General features: G+C 39.2%; 1 protein-coding gene across 1 annotated transcript in view; it reads right to left on the minus strand.

The window, feature by feature from the left end:
* The window catches only part of KCNB2 (potassium voltage-gated channel subfamily B member 2), a 403,794-nt gene that overhangs the window by 192,097 nt on the left and 197,493 nt on the right, over positions 1-14,204 (minus strand). The gene's annotated exons all lie outside the window — the stretch shown is intronic.

Genomic DNA, 14,204 nt, shown 5'->3' on the forward strand with positions numbered 1-14,204 from the left:
ATTCTCAACCACTGCGCCACCAGGGAAGCCCCTCGTTGCCATTTTTTGATCTTACTGTCTGTGGGTGCCACCCTGTTCTCTACTTTTCATTGTAATTTCACACTTGACCGAAGAACAGGGGAGCTGAACAAAGCGGCTGATATGTAAATAACAGCTTTGAAGATGGAAGTACCAAATTGTTCCTAAACAGAAGAAAAATTGCAGTTGCTTTAGTTGAATGTCTCAATATATAATTTCAATTGCTTTCTAAAATAAAAAGTATATCATCTAGGTTTGTGCTTTGTACTGAGCATGAGAATATTCTAGTAGGCTGACAATCATCCTGATCATTCTTTTGCTTTTAGAAATAATCTTTGTATTCTTCCAAAAATAAGTGTAGATTTTTAAAAAATTATTATTTATTTGGCTGTGTTGGATCTTAGTTGCGGCACATGGGATCTTCGTTGCAGCATGCAGGATCTTTTGTTGTGGCGTGCAGGCTTCTCTCTAGTTGTGGCATGCGGGCTTAGTTGCTCTGTGGCATGTGGGATCTTAGTTCCCCGACCAGGGATGTGACCCACGTCCCCTGCATTGGAAGGCGGATTCTTAATCACTGGACCACCAGGGAAGTCCCTGGATTTTTTTTTTTTTATTGTGGTTCTAAAGTCTTTGGATTTGCAAATTCAAAGGATTTATAAATCAGGACCTAAGTAATCTTTATCCAGGAAATAAATTAGCTTCTTTGGTAAAATAGGAAGGCAGATATGTTAATAATCAAGTACTGCCCTTTAGAGAATCAATCCATTTACACTGTAGAATTTAAGGTGACTAATTCCATTTCTTTTGTCAGTAGTATTGGTTGCCACTATCTGTAATGGGACACTGAGTGTAATCAAAAGGTCCCTGATGGAGTTCTGCTATTCAAAGTGTGGTTCAAGGGACAGCAATACTGGCAAACCTTGCGAGCTGGTTAGAAATGCAGTCTCAGGCCCCTCCCTGACCTACTGAATCAGAATCTGTATTTTCACAAGATTCCCCAGCTGATCAGGGTTGCCAGATTTAGCAAATAAAAAGACAGGATGCCAGGTAAATTAGAATTTCAGGTAAACAATTATTTTTTTTTTTTTTTAGGACAAGTATGTCTCAAATATTATATGCGTCATACTTAACCGATATAAAAATTATTCATTGTTTATCTGAAATTAAAATTAACTTGGTATTCTGTATTTTATCTGGCAACCCAACAGGTGATTTGTATAAACATTAAAGTTTGAGAAATAGGATAAGATCTGTTTTTTTTCCCCCTAAAGATATTTAAATATTTGGGTTAATTCTAGGACTTTATATAATTATTAATACATGAGTTATGTCAAAGCTAAATGAAAGAATTTTAAAAATAATCTTGATGCTAAAGGACCTATGACTAAGAGACCCCTTCCTAACCCCATGTAATAAACCACATTTTCTACTTTCTGTATTTGATGTGTTGACATTAGGGCCCTGCTGACCCTGGAAGAGTGCCCCTCCCAGGGCTAGCTCATTCTCAGAGATAGCAAACAAGTCCCCTAGGAGTGCACCTTTCATATGTAAACTACCCAATCCAGAGAGCACACCCTAACCACCTCCAATTACCCAGATTTACACTCTGGGCCACTATTCTGCTCTAATCCCCCCTGGGCCATATGCGCGACTACTAAGGATAGCCCCCAAACCCAAGTGCCTGCTGAAAATATTCAAACCATCCACCTAAGCCTGCTTACCCTGCCTCACCCAGTCCTTCCAGTGGAAATGACAATAAAGACACTTGCCTATATTTCCTCCACTCCCTCTGCCTCCTGACTGACCCTGGTGCTTCCCCAGGTGGCCCTGAATGGTATGCTGTGCCTCCTGTTTCTTGGGGTCTGTACGTATAAAAAACTTTTTCCTTCATGACAATTATTTTCATGTCTGTGTGTCTTACCATACCTGATTTAAACAAATTCCAGGTACCCTTTTAAAACACCCCACTAACCCCTTAAGATGATATCACATTTCCCCTGGAATTGTGATCAAATAAACCTTTACTTGGAATGGCCTGGAATGATAAGGAGGGGCGTTAAACTGAGGTTCCAAGATAATAAAATTTAGCTAGAAGAAAATTCAGTTTTCTGGATGGTTAGTCTACACAATGCTTGGAAACGTTCAGGTGATTCAATTTTGTGACTTTCCATCTAGAAGTCAGCTGTCATGTGGCCATAATATTCCATGGAGTTCTTCAGGTCAAAGTAGCCCTAGCAACCAGAGAAAGATGTATTGCAGCTCTTTCAGAGAGTGGTGTCATCGTTCAGAGGCTACACCTCACAGCTGTCCCACATGTTGGGAAATGGGGGAGGCAGAGTCTCTGTGCGCTGCTCAAGGTCATCTGGAACACTGATACATAAGGGCACACATCTCCTAACCCATTATGCAATAAGACATGAAGTTCTTTACATCATCTTCCCACTGAGTCACCCAGTTTTTGTCGTCATTTGTTGTTTTTTGGTGCTTTTTGCTAGTACACAAAGAAAATTTTGAAAAGTCAACATCAGGCTCTGATTCTAAATGTTAAGGACATTGAGATTCTATTTACGACCGCTTTCAATTGGACAAAAGGATGAGCTAGCGTTGCCTTTTTCTCAGTGTTTTCCATGATATTTTTGTCATCTGCACAACGTAACATTTGCCAGGCATAGGCAAATATCCAACTTTGACTCAGTAGAGGACAGAATAGAATCATGACCCTTGTCAGCTAGGAAAAGGAAGCACACAGAAACACTGCTTGGAAAAAAAGAGTGAGGCCTAGAGGTGGGCAACATGAATCTATAATACCTTTAAAATGATGTTTTTCCATGGCTAAAAAATTCAAGCAATGAGTACTGCGTCTTCCTTCCTCAAGCAGCTGTACCAAATTGTACTGAGGACTGTTACACAGAGTGGGTGATTAATTACAAGTCTGATTTGAGGGGTTCCACTGTGTAAGAAAAAATTTGAGTGGACTTTGTCCCTGGTTCTTGGGAGGGAGCTTCTAAACCCCGAGAATTTCCAGTGTGATAGGAGTGTCATTGTTGTTTTTCATCATGGGCCCCTCAGACCATACTTAAGAGTTTATGCTAATGAGGTGACTCAGGATGGATCATACCAGAAAGACTGACCATGTCCTTAGAGGGTTGAAGCTTTGAGCCACGTGATATCAGATCTATTCCTGGAGAGGATTGGGAGGCTGGAAATTGAGTGCAACCTCCCAGCCAATAATTCGATCAGTCATACCTACTTAATGAAACCCCAATAAAAACTCTGAACACTGAAGCTTGGGTGAGCTTCCCTGGTTGGCAATTCTCTGCATATTGTCACACATCAATATGCTAATTGGGTAATGCATCCCTGAGGATAACAGAAGTTTTGTGGTTGGAATCTTGTCAGACTTTGCCCTATGTGTCTCTCCCAATTTTTATTCTTTTGCTATAATAAAACTATAATCATAAGCACAGTGCTTCCAGTGAGCTCTGTGAGTCTTTCTGGTGAATTATCAAATCCGAAGGGGTAGTGGGAAAGCCTGAATTTGTAGCCAGTTGATCAGAAGTGAGGGTGGTCCTGGGGATCCCCAAATTGGTGGCTGGTGTCTGAAGTACCTAGGAATACAGATGTCCTCAAATATTCATATTCATCCTCTCTCTCATTCCCTCCCTTCTAATGAACACTATACATATATTTAGGATAGAAACTCCTCATTATACATTTATTTTTATTAATGCAGTTTTCATGCATGTTCACTTCACTCCAATTTTGCCAAGGATTCACTTAGTTTCTTTTCCTAGGTGGGTGGGTAGTTGGCACCAGATCTTTCTGGATGGGGGAGGGAAGGGATCCCAGTATGCCTATTTAATTCAGAAGGTGAGAGACAAGCTGTGGTAGCAAAGTGTTGCCTTCTTTTCACCTGTGTTCCAAGTCTCCTCAGACTCTGTCAAACAGGACCAAGCAGCTGGGTGATGCTGGCAGGATCTGCAGCAGCGCAGGGACAAGCTAGCAGGTAGGATCAAGTGAATCAGCCTACAAGACTACCGCAAACAGAATAAAACTCAACCAACTCTCATGGCCAAAGGGAACTTAGGATCTGGCTTACCTCTATGACTTCCTGTGCATTAGGCTCCAGTCACATTGGCCCCCTTCTTTCCCCTCAACCACTCTGAGTCTGTTCTTGCTTCAGGTCCCTGGCAATTGTTTTCTCTCTGGAATGCTCTTTCCTTGCGACTCATATAGTGGCTCCTTCTCAGCGGGTCCATTCCAGCTCCAATGTCACTTCCTCCCAGAGGTATCCCTGGCCATACTTGATAAAGCTTGCACGTCAGCACGGAATGACAGGGACTCTGCCTGTCTTGTCCACACCGAATCCCTGGCTCAAAGGATAGTAGGTAGCAGCTATCAGTGGATTGAGGGCTGAATGACGAGCATTCACCAGCTGCTCTCACTGTGGGACGTGGGGTGAGACCTATAGGAGATGCCCAAGGTTCGTTTCCTCGCTTAAGGAAGTGTGGAAACTGAGTCACATGCACATGTGAAATAGAGAGCTCCAGCCATTTCTGTGGCTGCTTCTGCTCTCCAAGAGTTGCTCAAGGTTGTGCCCTTGGTCTTCTCGTCTGTCTTCCTGCCTCATGGATCTAGCCTTGCCCAGACTTCAAACAGTACCCCTATGCAGCTGATTCCTAAACTGCTCCTGACAATCTTAGCAAAACATGATAGGCCTTTTTTTCTTCCTTCCTCCCTCTCTCCCTCCCTCCCTCTCTCTCTCTCTTCCTTTTATTTTTTAAAAAATTAACATTGTCTCCTGGGAAGCATAAATTAGAGGTCAAAAAAAAAAAAAGAATATAAAAACTGATAAGGAGGGCTTCCCTGGTGGCGCAGTAGTTGAGAATCTGCCTGCCAATGCGGGGGACACGGGTTCGAGCCCTGGGCTGGGAAGATCCCACATGCCGCGGAGCGACTAGGTCCGTGAGCCACAACTACTGAGCCTGTGCATCTGGAGCCTGTGCTCCGCAACAAGAGAGGCTGCGACAGTGAGCGGCCCGTGCACCGCGATGAAGAGGGGCCCCCGCTTGCCGCAACTAGAGAAAGCCCTCGCACAGAAATGAAGACCCAACACACCCCAAAATAAACAAATAAATAAATAAATAAATTTATTAAAAAAAAACTGATAAGGAAATCGAAAAATAATGTATGGGAAAATAAGATTCAGGGCTTCAAAATTTACTAATCTTATACCATGAAATATAGGGCCATATTACCTTATGGAAAAAGATTTATGGTGCGATTATTTTCCTATATTATTCTTAGGGCACAGCTTCATCAAGATTTAATGGAAGTGATGGATATGTTTTAAAGTATAGTCGTATTTGTATAATAATAAGTAAAACTTCAGGGAATTTGATAGTATGTATACAAAATATCATAGTTGAGCTGTAGTGTTAAAGGCAGAATAAATACCAATGGTTAGTTGCCTGTCTCAGAAGAAAAATATAGAGAAAGCAAAGAACTTAAAATGAATTAAAATTTATCCAATTTAGAATCAAATAAAAATGCCATAGGCCCAGTGCCAAGGAATATTCTTGGATTGGAATTTGTTCAACACCCTAAATTTAACCAGCTGCAATTCCTTTCTAAGTGGCATCCAATACAACTTTTTGAAATAGAGGGTGTGCTTTTAAAGGGAAATTGGTATGAAAAATGAAACAAAACCTCCCTGGAATATTTATTCTTTAAGATAAACAGATGCGGTTTTGTTTTTTTTTTTCATTATATTCAACATATATTACAGAAGATACAGGTCGTAGTTAGGAATGACATAAAAACGAGCAGTCATGTGTTTTCATCCTGGACCATAAATGCCCAGAATATTGCCACACATTTATAACCTGTGTTGTGGACGGGCAACTTTAGTGTCATCTGGCTGCTCCTTGCTGGGAGGGGGAATCAGCCAGCCAGAGAGGCAAAAGGCCAGCTTACTTTTGCCCCTGGCTCTGGAATGTCCTAGGGTAGGGTGGGAAGTGTCATCCTTGGTAGGTAAAAATTCCCGGGCTGCACCAACCATGGGTACAAAGTCTTAATTTATTCCTTATGGTGTTAAGAACACTAAGTAAAGATAATCTCTAACCTAGCCAAACTATTTTTCAAGTGTGAGAGCAAAACACATTTGCAGAAAGAGACTGCGAGAATGATTATTACAGACCTGTACTTGAAAGAATTACTAAAGAATGTACATCAAGAAAAGGAAACCTGAACACAGAAGGAAGGAATGGGATTCAAGGATCAATAGTGACAAACTGCTATGTATAAAATAAATAAGCAACAAGGATACATTGTACAGCACAGAGAAATATGGCCATCATTCTGTAATAACTTAAAGTGGAATAAATCTACAAAAATACTGAATCACTATGTTGTACACTTGAAACTAATATAATATTGTAAATCAATTATACTTTAATAAAAAAAAGGATCAATTGTGAACAAGTATTTTTTTAAACTGTGGCAAAATCTAAAGTAGTCTTAATTGAAGCCATAATCACAATGCAAGGTAAAAACAGGGTAGCAAAAACATGCACAATTTTAAATATAAGCACAGACAAGAGCATCACTGATTCTGTCCATGGAGTTAAGAAAGAGGTGACTTTTGAATTGAGAATCAAAGGATGAGCAGGGATGTAGCAGGCAACAAGAGGAAGAAGGAAATTTTTAAAAGTAAAGCTCCCAAGTATGACGGCACGTGGCACTGTTCTAGAAATGGCAGAGTAGCACACAAACCGGATGTTTGCTGGAAAGTGGCAGAATAAAGGCTGGAAAGGCAAGCATGAAATCTGGTCTCCTTCCTCTCAAACCAATGTCAGCAGAGTCAGCCTGTGCAAAACGCCAGGTTACAACCAGAACTCTTAGGGAGATATAGAAAACATATGAAGTTGAAACATAGTGTTAGAAATAATAACACCAAATTTCATTATTTGGGAGCTTTATTGTCAGTTATTTTAAATAGTCATTTTACTATTTTCAAAAGATCTCTGCTCTTTTTCTTTCCTCTAGATCCCATGGGAGTTTATTATCCCTAAGACTCTACTTAAGAGGTAGGAAAGTTCTCATTTATTGAGGTGATTTTTCCATTTTCATAATCAAAATGAAACTGTATTTCAGCTCACAGTTAGAAAATGGACCTGAAAACTGACCATGTCTTGAGAAGAGAAAAATATATCGATTCAAACCAGTAAGAGATCTAAGACATCAATTAAAATATCTAGAATAAAGTTATAATATGCAGGATGCAACAGCCCATTGAACAATTTAGAATTCGTTTTCCTCTTGCGGCAAATGCTACCTGTCGAGATTCAAAAACATCTAGTCACATAAATTCCAAAACGCTTTACTTAGTTGGAAGAACTGATGAATATAAGATCTTCTGAGAATTCAGTTAGGTATTTAGGATTTAAGGATAGTCTGAGGGATTTTCTTTAGCTGTAATTTTTATTGAAGCACGCCAAGGAGAATGCATGGCTGGCCAAGTATATTGTGAGAAAGGTCAAGTTTGTGTTTCTCCATCCGAGCGTTGTTCTGCTCTATCCTTTCCTTTTGGCAGCCATTGGTTCGTGGTCCTCTCATATCTCCCTGCCCCAGCCCCAAGAACTTGCTTGCTCTTTGAGAAAATATTTATGAACATTATTTATATTAGGTCTGAATGATTACTAAGGCTTAATCAGGTGTCCTTCCCTGCCATAATTACTTTGTACTAGGGAACAGTGCTCTAAATTTCTTATTGAAGAATTTCAGGCATTAGCTAGTGGGTTGGGAGGTGAATCTTGATCTGGGGCATTCCAAGAGCCTTAGTATTCAACACTTAAGTCCCTGCTTATAGCTCCAAACCTGAAATCTGGTTCTGAACCTGTTTCAGAAAATGATATCCTATAAGCTCTTCTGGGTCAGTGTCAATAAAAATAGTACCTGTTTGGCATGACACAATTTCAAATGTCATACAAATATGTTGCCTTCAACTTGATCTAAATTAAATCACCATTTGAATATTATCCAACCTCAAAGAGTATCAAGATCAAACAAATGATGAGAGAAGATGAAAAACACGAGTTCACGGGGAAAGTTGTTTTGTTTTGTTTTTGTTTTTGTTTTTAAACAGGCAGAGTCTAGAACTCTCAAAAGATGAGTACTTACAAAAGGATACTGGTGAAGTCATTAAGCTGGGCCCAAAGTATAGCTGTCTAGAAGCAGCGTACTGCTCCAATCGATCGATCAATCAATCAATCAATCAGTATTTTCTTGTTGAATGTCTGTTTTGTCTATAGTATTATACATGGCACAGTTTGATGCGGTTTCTCTCTTTTGTTTATCTGGAGAGATAAAATTCTCGTGAAACAATTGGAGAAAAAATTAAGGAGTGAACTATGTGGTACTGATAGAACTGATGATTGATTATTCTTTCTGTTTTTTTCAAAGGCTCCCTTTTATCCGCAGGACAAAATCCAAATCCCATACCAGTTTTAGGGAACCCGTTTTATTTGGTCCCTGATTATTTTTCCACCCTCATCTTCTGGCACTTTATTCCCTGAGCCCAAAGCCCCAGCCCTACCAAATCATACGCAATTTTCCAGATTTATCATCTTTCTTTTTGCACCTCCAGGCCATTTCCTCTGCTTGAAATGCATTCCCACTCTCTTTTGCTTAATTCCTACTCATCCATTTAAAAGTCTCCTCTTGGGGGAACTCTTCTCTCACCCTAAAAAGTTTGGTGCTCCTCCTTTTTGTTTCCAAGTATCTCTGTCTTTAACCATATGATAGCAATTTCACACTGTATTGAAATCTCTTATATATTTGTTTAATTCCCTTATTATCCTAGTTTTTAAAGTGAGGATGTGGATCTGAACCTTCTTAACATTTGTGTCTCTAGTGCCTAATGTGAAACCTAGGCATACAATAGGTGCTTAATAAATATTTGTTGAATGAATTCCATTGTGAGGGTGGTGGCAGATGGCAGGTAGATCTTCTTCAGGAGGGTTGAAAGATGTGACTACAAGAAAAAAAATTATAGAGCCCAATAGGGTGGAGTAATTATGGGATGATGCCTATGAAACCATTTGGGAGATAGGTGAGATAAACTTATCTACTAAATATCCCAATATGTCCTAAAGCCAGAACCTATCACTTCATATTTGAAAGGCAAATTTAAAGAAAACAGAAAAATGGATCTTTTAATCTTAATAAGTGGTATAGTTGGAATATGTAAATAATTTTTAAACTATTAAAACTAGAGATGATTATCCATAAAGAATACTTTAAAGTTATATCCTTTCTAAATGTGATATCAGGGTGAAAAGCATGTCCTATGCCATCATGTCCTTAGATGCCCCTATTGAAGAAACACTGTATGTTGGGTTACAACACTGATGTAATTTAATATGATAAAACTATTTTTAGCTTAATTCTTGGTTCAGTGTGTTGTTCTTTTGCCAGGAGTCTCAGACTTGACTATGTTTGCCCTGTTACTGAGTTGCAAAATGATGCCAAAGCAACCAATTAATCTGTATCACCATATGCTGGCTGTGTACAATCACAGCAGGACAGCTAGGGGTGAGCTGGGAGTGGTTTGCTTTTCTCCCAGAGATTGGTGGAGGGCAGGCAGGGCTTCTTGTGAGACTTCACCATAATACATCCCTGTTTCCAACGGCCAGGGGCTGGCTCTGAAATGGAGAAGTAAACCCTGGGGAGAGCTGAGAAAGGAGGAAACAGACTTGGGGCTGGCAGGTGCTGTATTAGAAGACAACTTAGACAACTGCTCTTTAAGCATCAGGAAACAATCTTACAAGTCACTTCTGGTAGAATGAGCAATCAAGTGAGGATGTGATAATCAACTCCCAGAAGGACTTCCTGCCCAGAGTCAGAGCTCAGGGCGAGTTGCACGGGCCGGTACACACTTTTAATAAAAAACAGTTAAGCTACACGTTTGTAGTTTAGAATCTGTAGGTAGTTATTTCTTCTAAAATGAGGGCTCTTAACCATTTTTTGAGGGGTCATGAAGCTTCTGGGAAGTTGATGGATTGTATTCTGGGGAAAATGCACGATTCCCCACATACAGAACACTGGATACCCTGTCCCCCCGCCTCACAGAGCCCCTCAAGTTGAGAACTCTTTAAAGAAATCTATGAAGATTGTATTTGTTTAAAGTTTGTCAATTTGAGTAAAGGGAAATATTTTTGGCATAAATAGTCTGAAAATTCTTGATTCTAAATCCGTGGTGCATGTCTGCAGTGAGTATAGGGCTGCCATTTTGAAAAACAGGAAAACCCCTCACCTCACTCATTTTTTAGTGGCACCCAATAGAGGTACTTCTAAATTGCAGTAAAAATGTCATCAAAAGTAAGGAATCTGAAAGATGAATGCTATGAGTTAATAGCTACATAAGAATCAAGTACTAGGGCTTCCCTGGTGGCGCAGTGGTTGAGAATCTGCCTGCCAATGCAGGGGACACGGGTTCGAGCCCTGGTCTGGGAAGATCCCACATGCCGCGGAGCAACTGGGCCCGTGCGCCACAACTACTGAGCCTGCGCTTCTGGAGCCTGTGCTCCGCAACAAGAGGGGCCGCGATAGTGAGAGGCCCGCGCACCGCGATGAAGAGTGGCCCCCACTTGCCGCAACTAGAGAAAGCCCTCGCACAGAAACGAAGACCCAACACAACCAAAAATAAATAAATAAATAAGCTTACATCTTTAAAAAGAAACAAAAACAAAAACAAAAAACTCTGACATTTCTGTAGGAAGCAAATGTCCCTGCAGATTTATTAAAAAAAAAAAAAAAAAAAAGAATCAAGTACTAAGATCTGTATATTCTTCTGAGGAGAGGGAATCCAGACTATTGTCTGTTCTTGAACCTACAGCAGGACAGTTCTCCACAAATGTCATTCCAAACCCACTTCCATTTCTATGTGCAACTGCTAGTTAGTACTCATTAATTTAGTAATCTTCCCATCCTATTGCAGAGGACCTGATTTACGACTCATAACTAAGGTCACTGTACCTTCCATGCTGTCAGGAAGTTGGTAATTATAATAGTTGAAACTAAACATGGAATCTGGCTATCTACTAGAAAACATCACAGAAAGGATCTATATTCTCTTTAAATATGCTATTGAGAATATTTGTTTTCAACTAATTTGCATTCATGAACTCCGGCTAAGTAGGCATGTTTACAAGCTGTGAAGGTGTAACCTTGTCTCACAGTAACTCTGAATTGAAGCCAAGATTTTAAGCAGAATAGGTAATTGATTTTGCCCATAAGGAGCATTCATTACTTAATATAGTTGGCAAAATCCATATATTATCAATCACAACTAATAGTCCTTATTTGGAATGCAAGCACATTGTTATTTATTTAGCTCAGAAATTACTTGCAAACTCAACTATAACCCAAACTTATGTTAGGAATCAGCTGCAAGTATCATTAGATTCTTGCATAAAAAGTCTATGATGCTTAAATATCCCAAGAAAAATACTTTTTACTGATTATAAAGTATATTCTAAATAACTTTGGTTTTTTTCTATGTCTAGTCACACAAACAACCACAATAGAAAAGCAAAAGAACAATAACGACTGCATTTCAAATATTGCACAATTGTGAAACTGGCTTACTATGTAAATTATACAAATGTACGTACAAGTATATATGAATATTTTATAATATATATATATGCAGTTGAGGTCTACTGCAGCAGAGTTCTCCCAAAGAAATCTCTGACATTAATCAGAAATAATTAACCATTCGGGACTTCCCTGGTGGCGAAGTGGTTAAGAATGCACCTGCCAATGCAGGGAACATGGGTTCGAGCCCTGGTCTGGGAAGATCCCACATACCGTGGAGCCACTAAGCCCGTGTGCCACAACTACTGAGCCTGAGCTCTAGAGCCCACGAGCCACAACTACTGAAGCCCCCGAGCCCTAGAGCCCATGCTCCGCAACAAGTGAAGCCACCGCAATGAGAAGCCTGCGCACCTCAACAAAGAGTAGCCCCTGCTCGCCGCATCTAGAGAAAGCCTGCGCACAGCAAGGAAGACCGAACGCAGCCAAAAAAAAAAAGAAATAACTAACCATGTATAGTATGTTAATTTGGCTCATTTGTGTGTTTTATTTTTAATCTTTCTTCTTTTTTTATTGAGATATGATTGACATACATCACTGTATAAGCTTAAGGTGTACTGCATAATGGTTTGGCTAAAATAGATTGTGAAATGATTACCACAATAAGTTTTGTTAATATCCATCACCTCATGTAGATACAATAAAAAGAAAAGGAAAAAAAATGTTTTCTCCTTGTGATGAGAACTCTTAGGATCTATTCTCTTAACGACTTTCCTATATATCATACAGCAGTGTTAACTATAGTCATCATGTTGTACATTACATCCCTAGTACTTTTTATCTTATAACTGTAAGTTTGTACCTTTTGACCATCTTCCTCCAATTCTGCCTCCCCTCACCATCACCTCTGGTAAATACAAATCTTATCTCTTTTCCTCTGAGTTTTGTTTTTGTTGTTTGTTTTTTCAGATTCCACATACAAGTGAGACCATTCAGTATTTGTCTTTCTCTGTCTGACTTATTTTATTTAGCATAATGCCTTCAAAGTCCATCCATGTTGTCAAAAATGGCAGGATTTTCTCCTTATTTTTATGGCTGAAATATGTATCTTTATCTTTATCTATATATCTCACACCTTCTCTATCCATTCATCTGTTGATGGACATTTAGGATGTTTCCATGTCTTGGCTACTGTAAATGGGGCTGCATTAAACATGGGAGGGCAGATATCTTTTCAAGTTAGTGTTTTTGTTTCCTTTGGATATATTCCCAGAATTGGAATTGCTGGATCATATGGTAGTTCTACTTTTAATTTTTTCAAACTCCTCCACACTGTTTTCCACAGTGGCTGCACCAATTTACAATCCCACCAACAGTGCACATGGGTTCCCTATACTCCACATCCACATCAGCATTTGCTATCTCTTGTCTTCTTGCTGATGGCTTGAAGTTATATCTCACTGTGGTTCTGATTTACATTTTCCTAATGACTAGTGATGTGAGCATCTTTTCATGTACCTGTTGGCCATGCATATGTCTTCTTTGGGAAAATGTCTACTTGGGTCCTTTGCCCATTTCTTATTTGGATTATTTGGTTTTTTGCTATTGAGTTGTATGTGTTCTTTACATATTTTGAGTATTAAAGCCTTATCAGATATATGGTTCAGAAATATTTTTTTCCCATTCTGTAGGTTGTCTTTTCACTTTGTTGATTGTTTCTTTTGTTGTGTAGAAGCTTTGTAGTTTGAGGTAGTCTTACTTGTTTTTTATTTTCTAATTTGTGCTTTAGGTGTTATAGCCAAAAAATCATTGCCAAGACACATGTGAAAGAGCCTCTTTCCTATGGTTTCTTTCAGGAGTTTCATGATTTCAGGTCTTATGTTTAAGTCTTTAATCCATTTCAAGTTAATTTTTGTGAATGATGAAAGACAGGGGTCCAGTTTCCTTCTTTTACATGTGAATATCTAATTTTCCCAGCACCATTTATTGAAGAGACTGCCTTCTCTCCACTATTATTGGTTCACTTGTCAAATACTGGTTGACCATATATGCTTGGGTTTATTTCTGGGATCTTGATTCTGTTCCATTGGTCTGTTTGTCTGTTTTTATAATTTGGCTCATTTTTGACCACCATGTTTACCTCCATCTCAAACTTCAGTCGTAAACTCTAATTTAGAATGTATTTCCCCTATAGTTTGTCGGTTAGACACTGAAGAAGAGGGGATCAAAAGAGTGGGCTGGAAGGTGAAGGATGGTAGGAAAAGCATCTAAAAACCAAACTCCTTTTGGTTTTTTCCAAGTAGGGGATTTTGTCAGAAAAAATGTAAGGAGATCCATGATTCAGTAGAGAATGAGCATTAACGTTTGTCATGATTCCTTAATAAAAAGAATTAGTCACTTTAAGTTTCAATATGATGATTTTTATGTTGTTGAATTTTATCAATAACAACTCTTGGGACTGAGCCAAGGTAGCAGAAAAATCCTCACTCCCATCATCAATATGGAATAATATAATACTGGTCCACAAGCTCATATCTGAACATTTTGAGGCCAGATGTATTTCAGGATTCAGAAATTTTTTTCTTAAAAAT

Source organism: Balaenoptera borealis (assembly GCF_965194805.1).
Source record: "Balaenoptera borealis genome assembly, chromosome: 17".
NCBI classification, from domain to species: domain Eukaryota; kingdom Metazoa; phylum Chordata; class Mammalia; order Artiodactyla; family Balaenopteridae; genus Balaenoptera; species Balaenoptera borealis.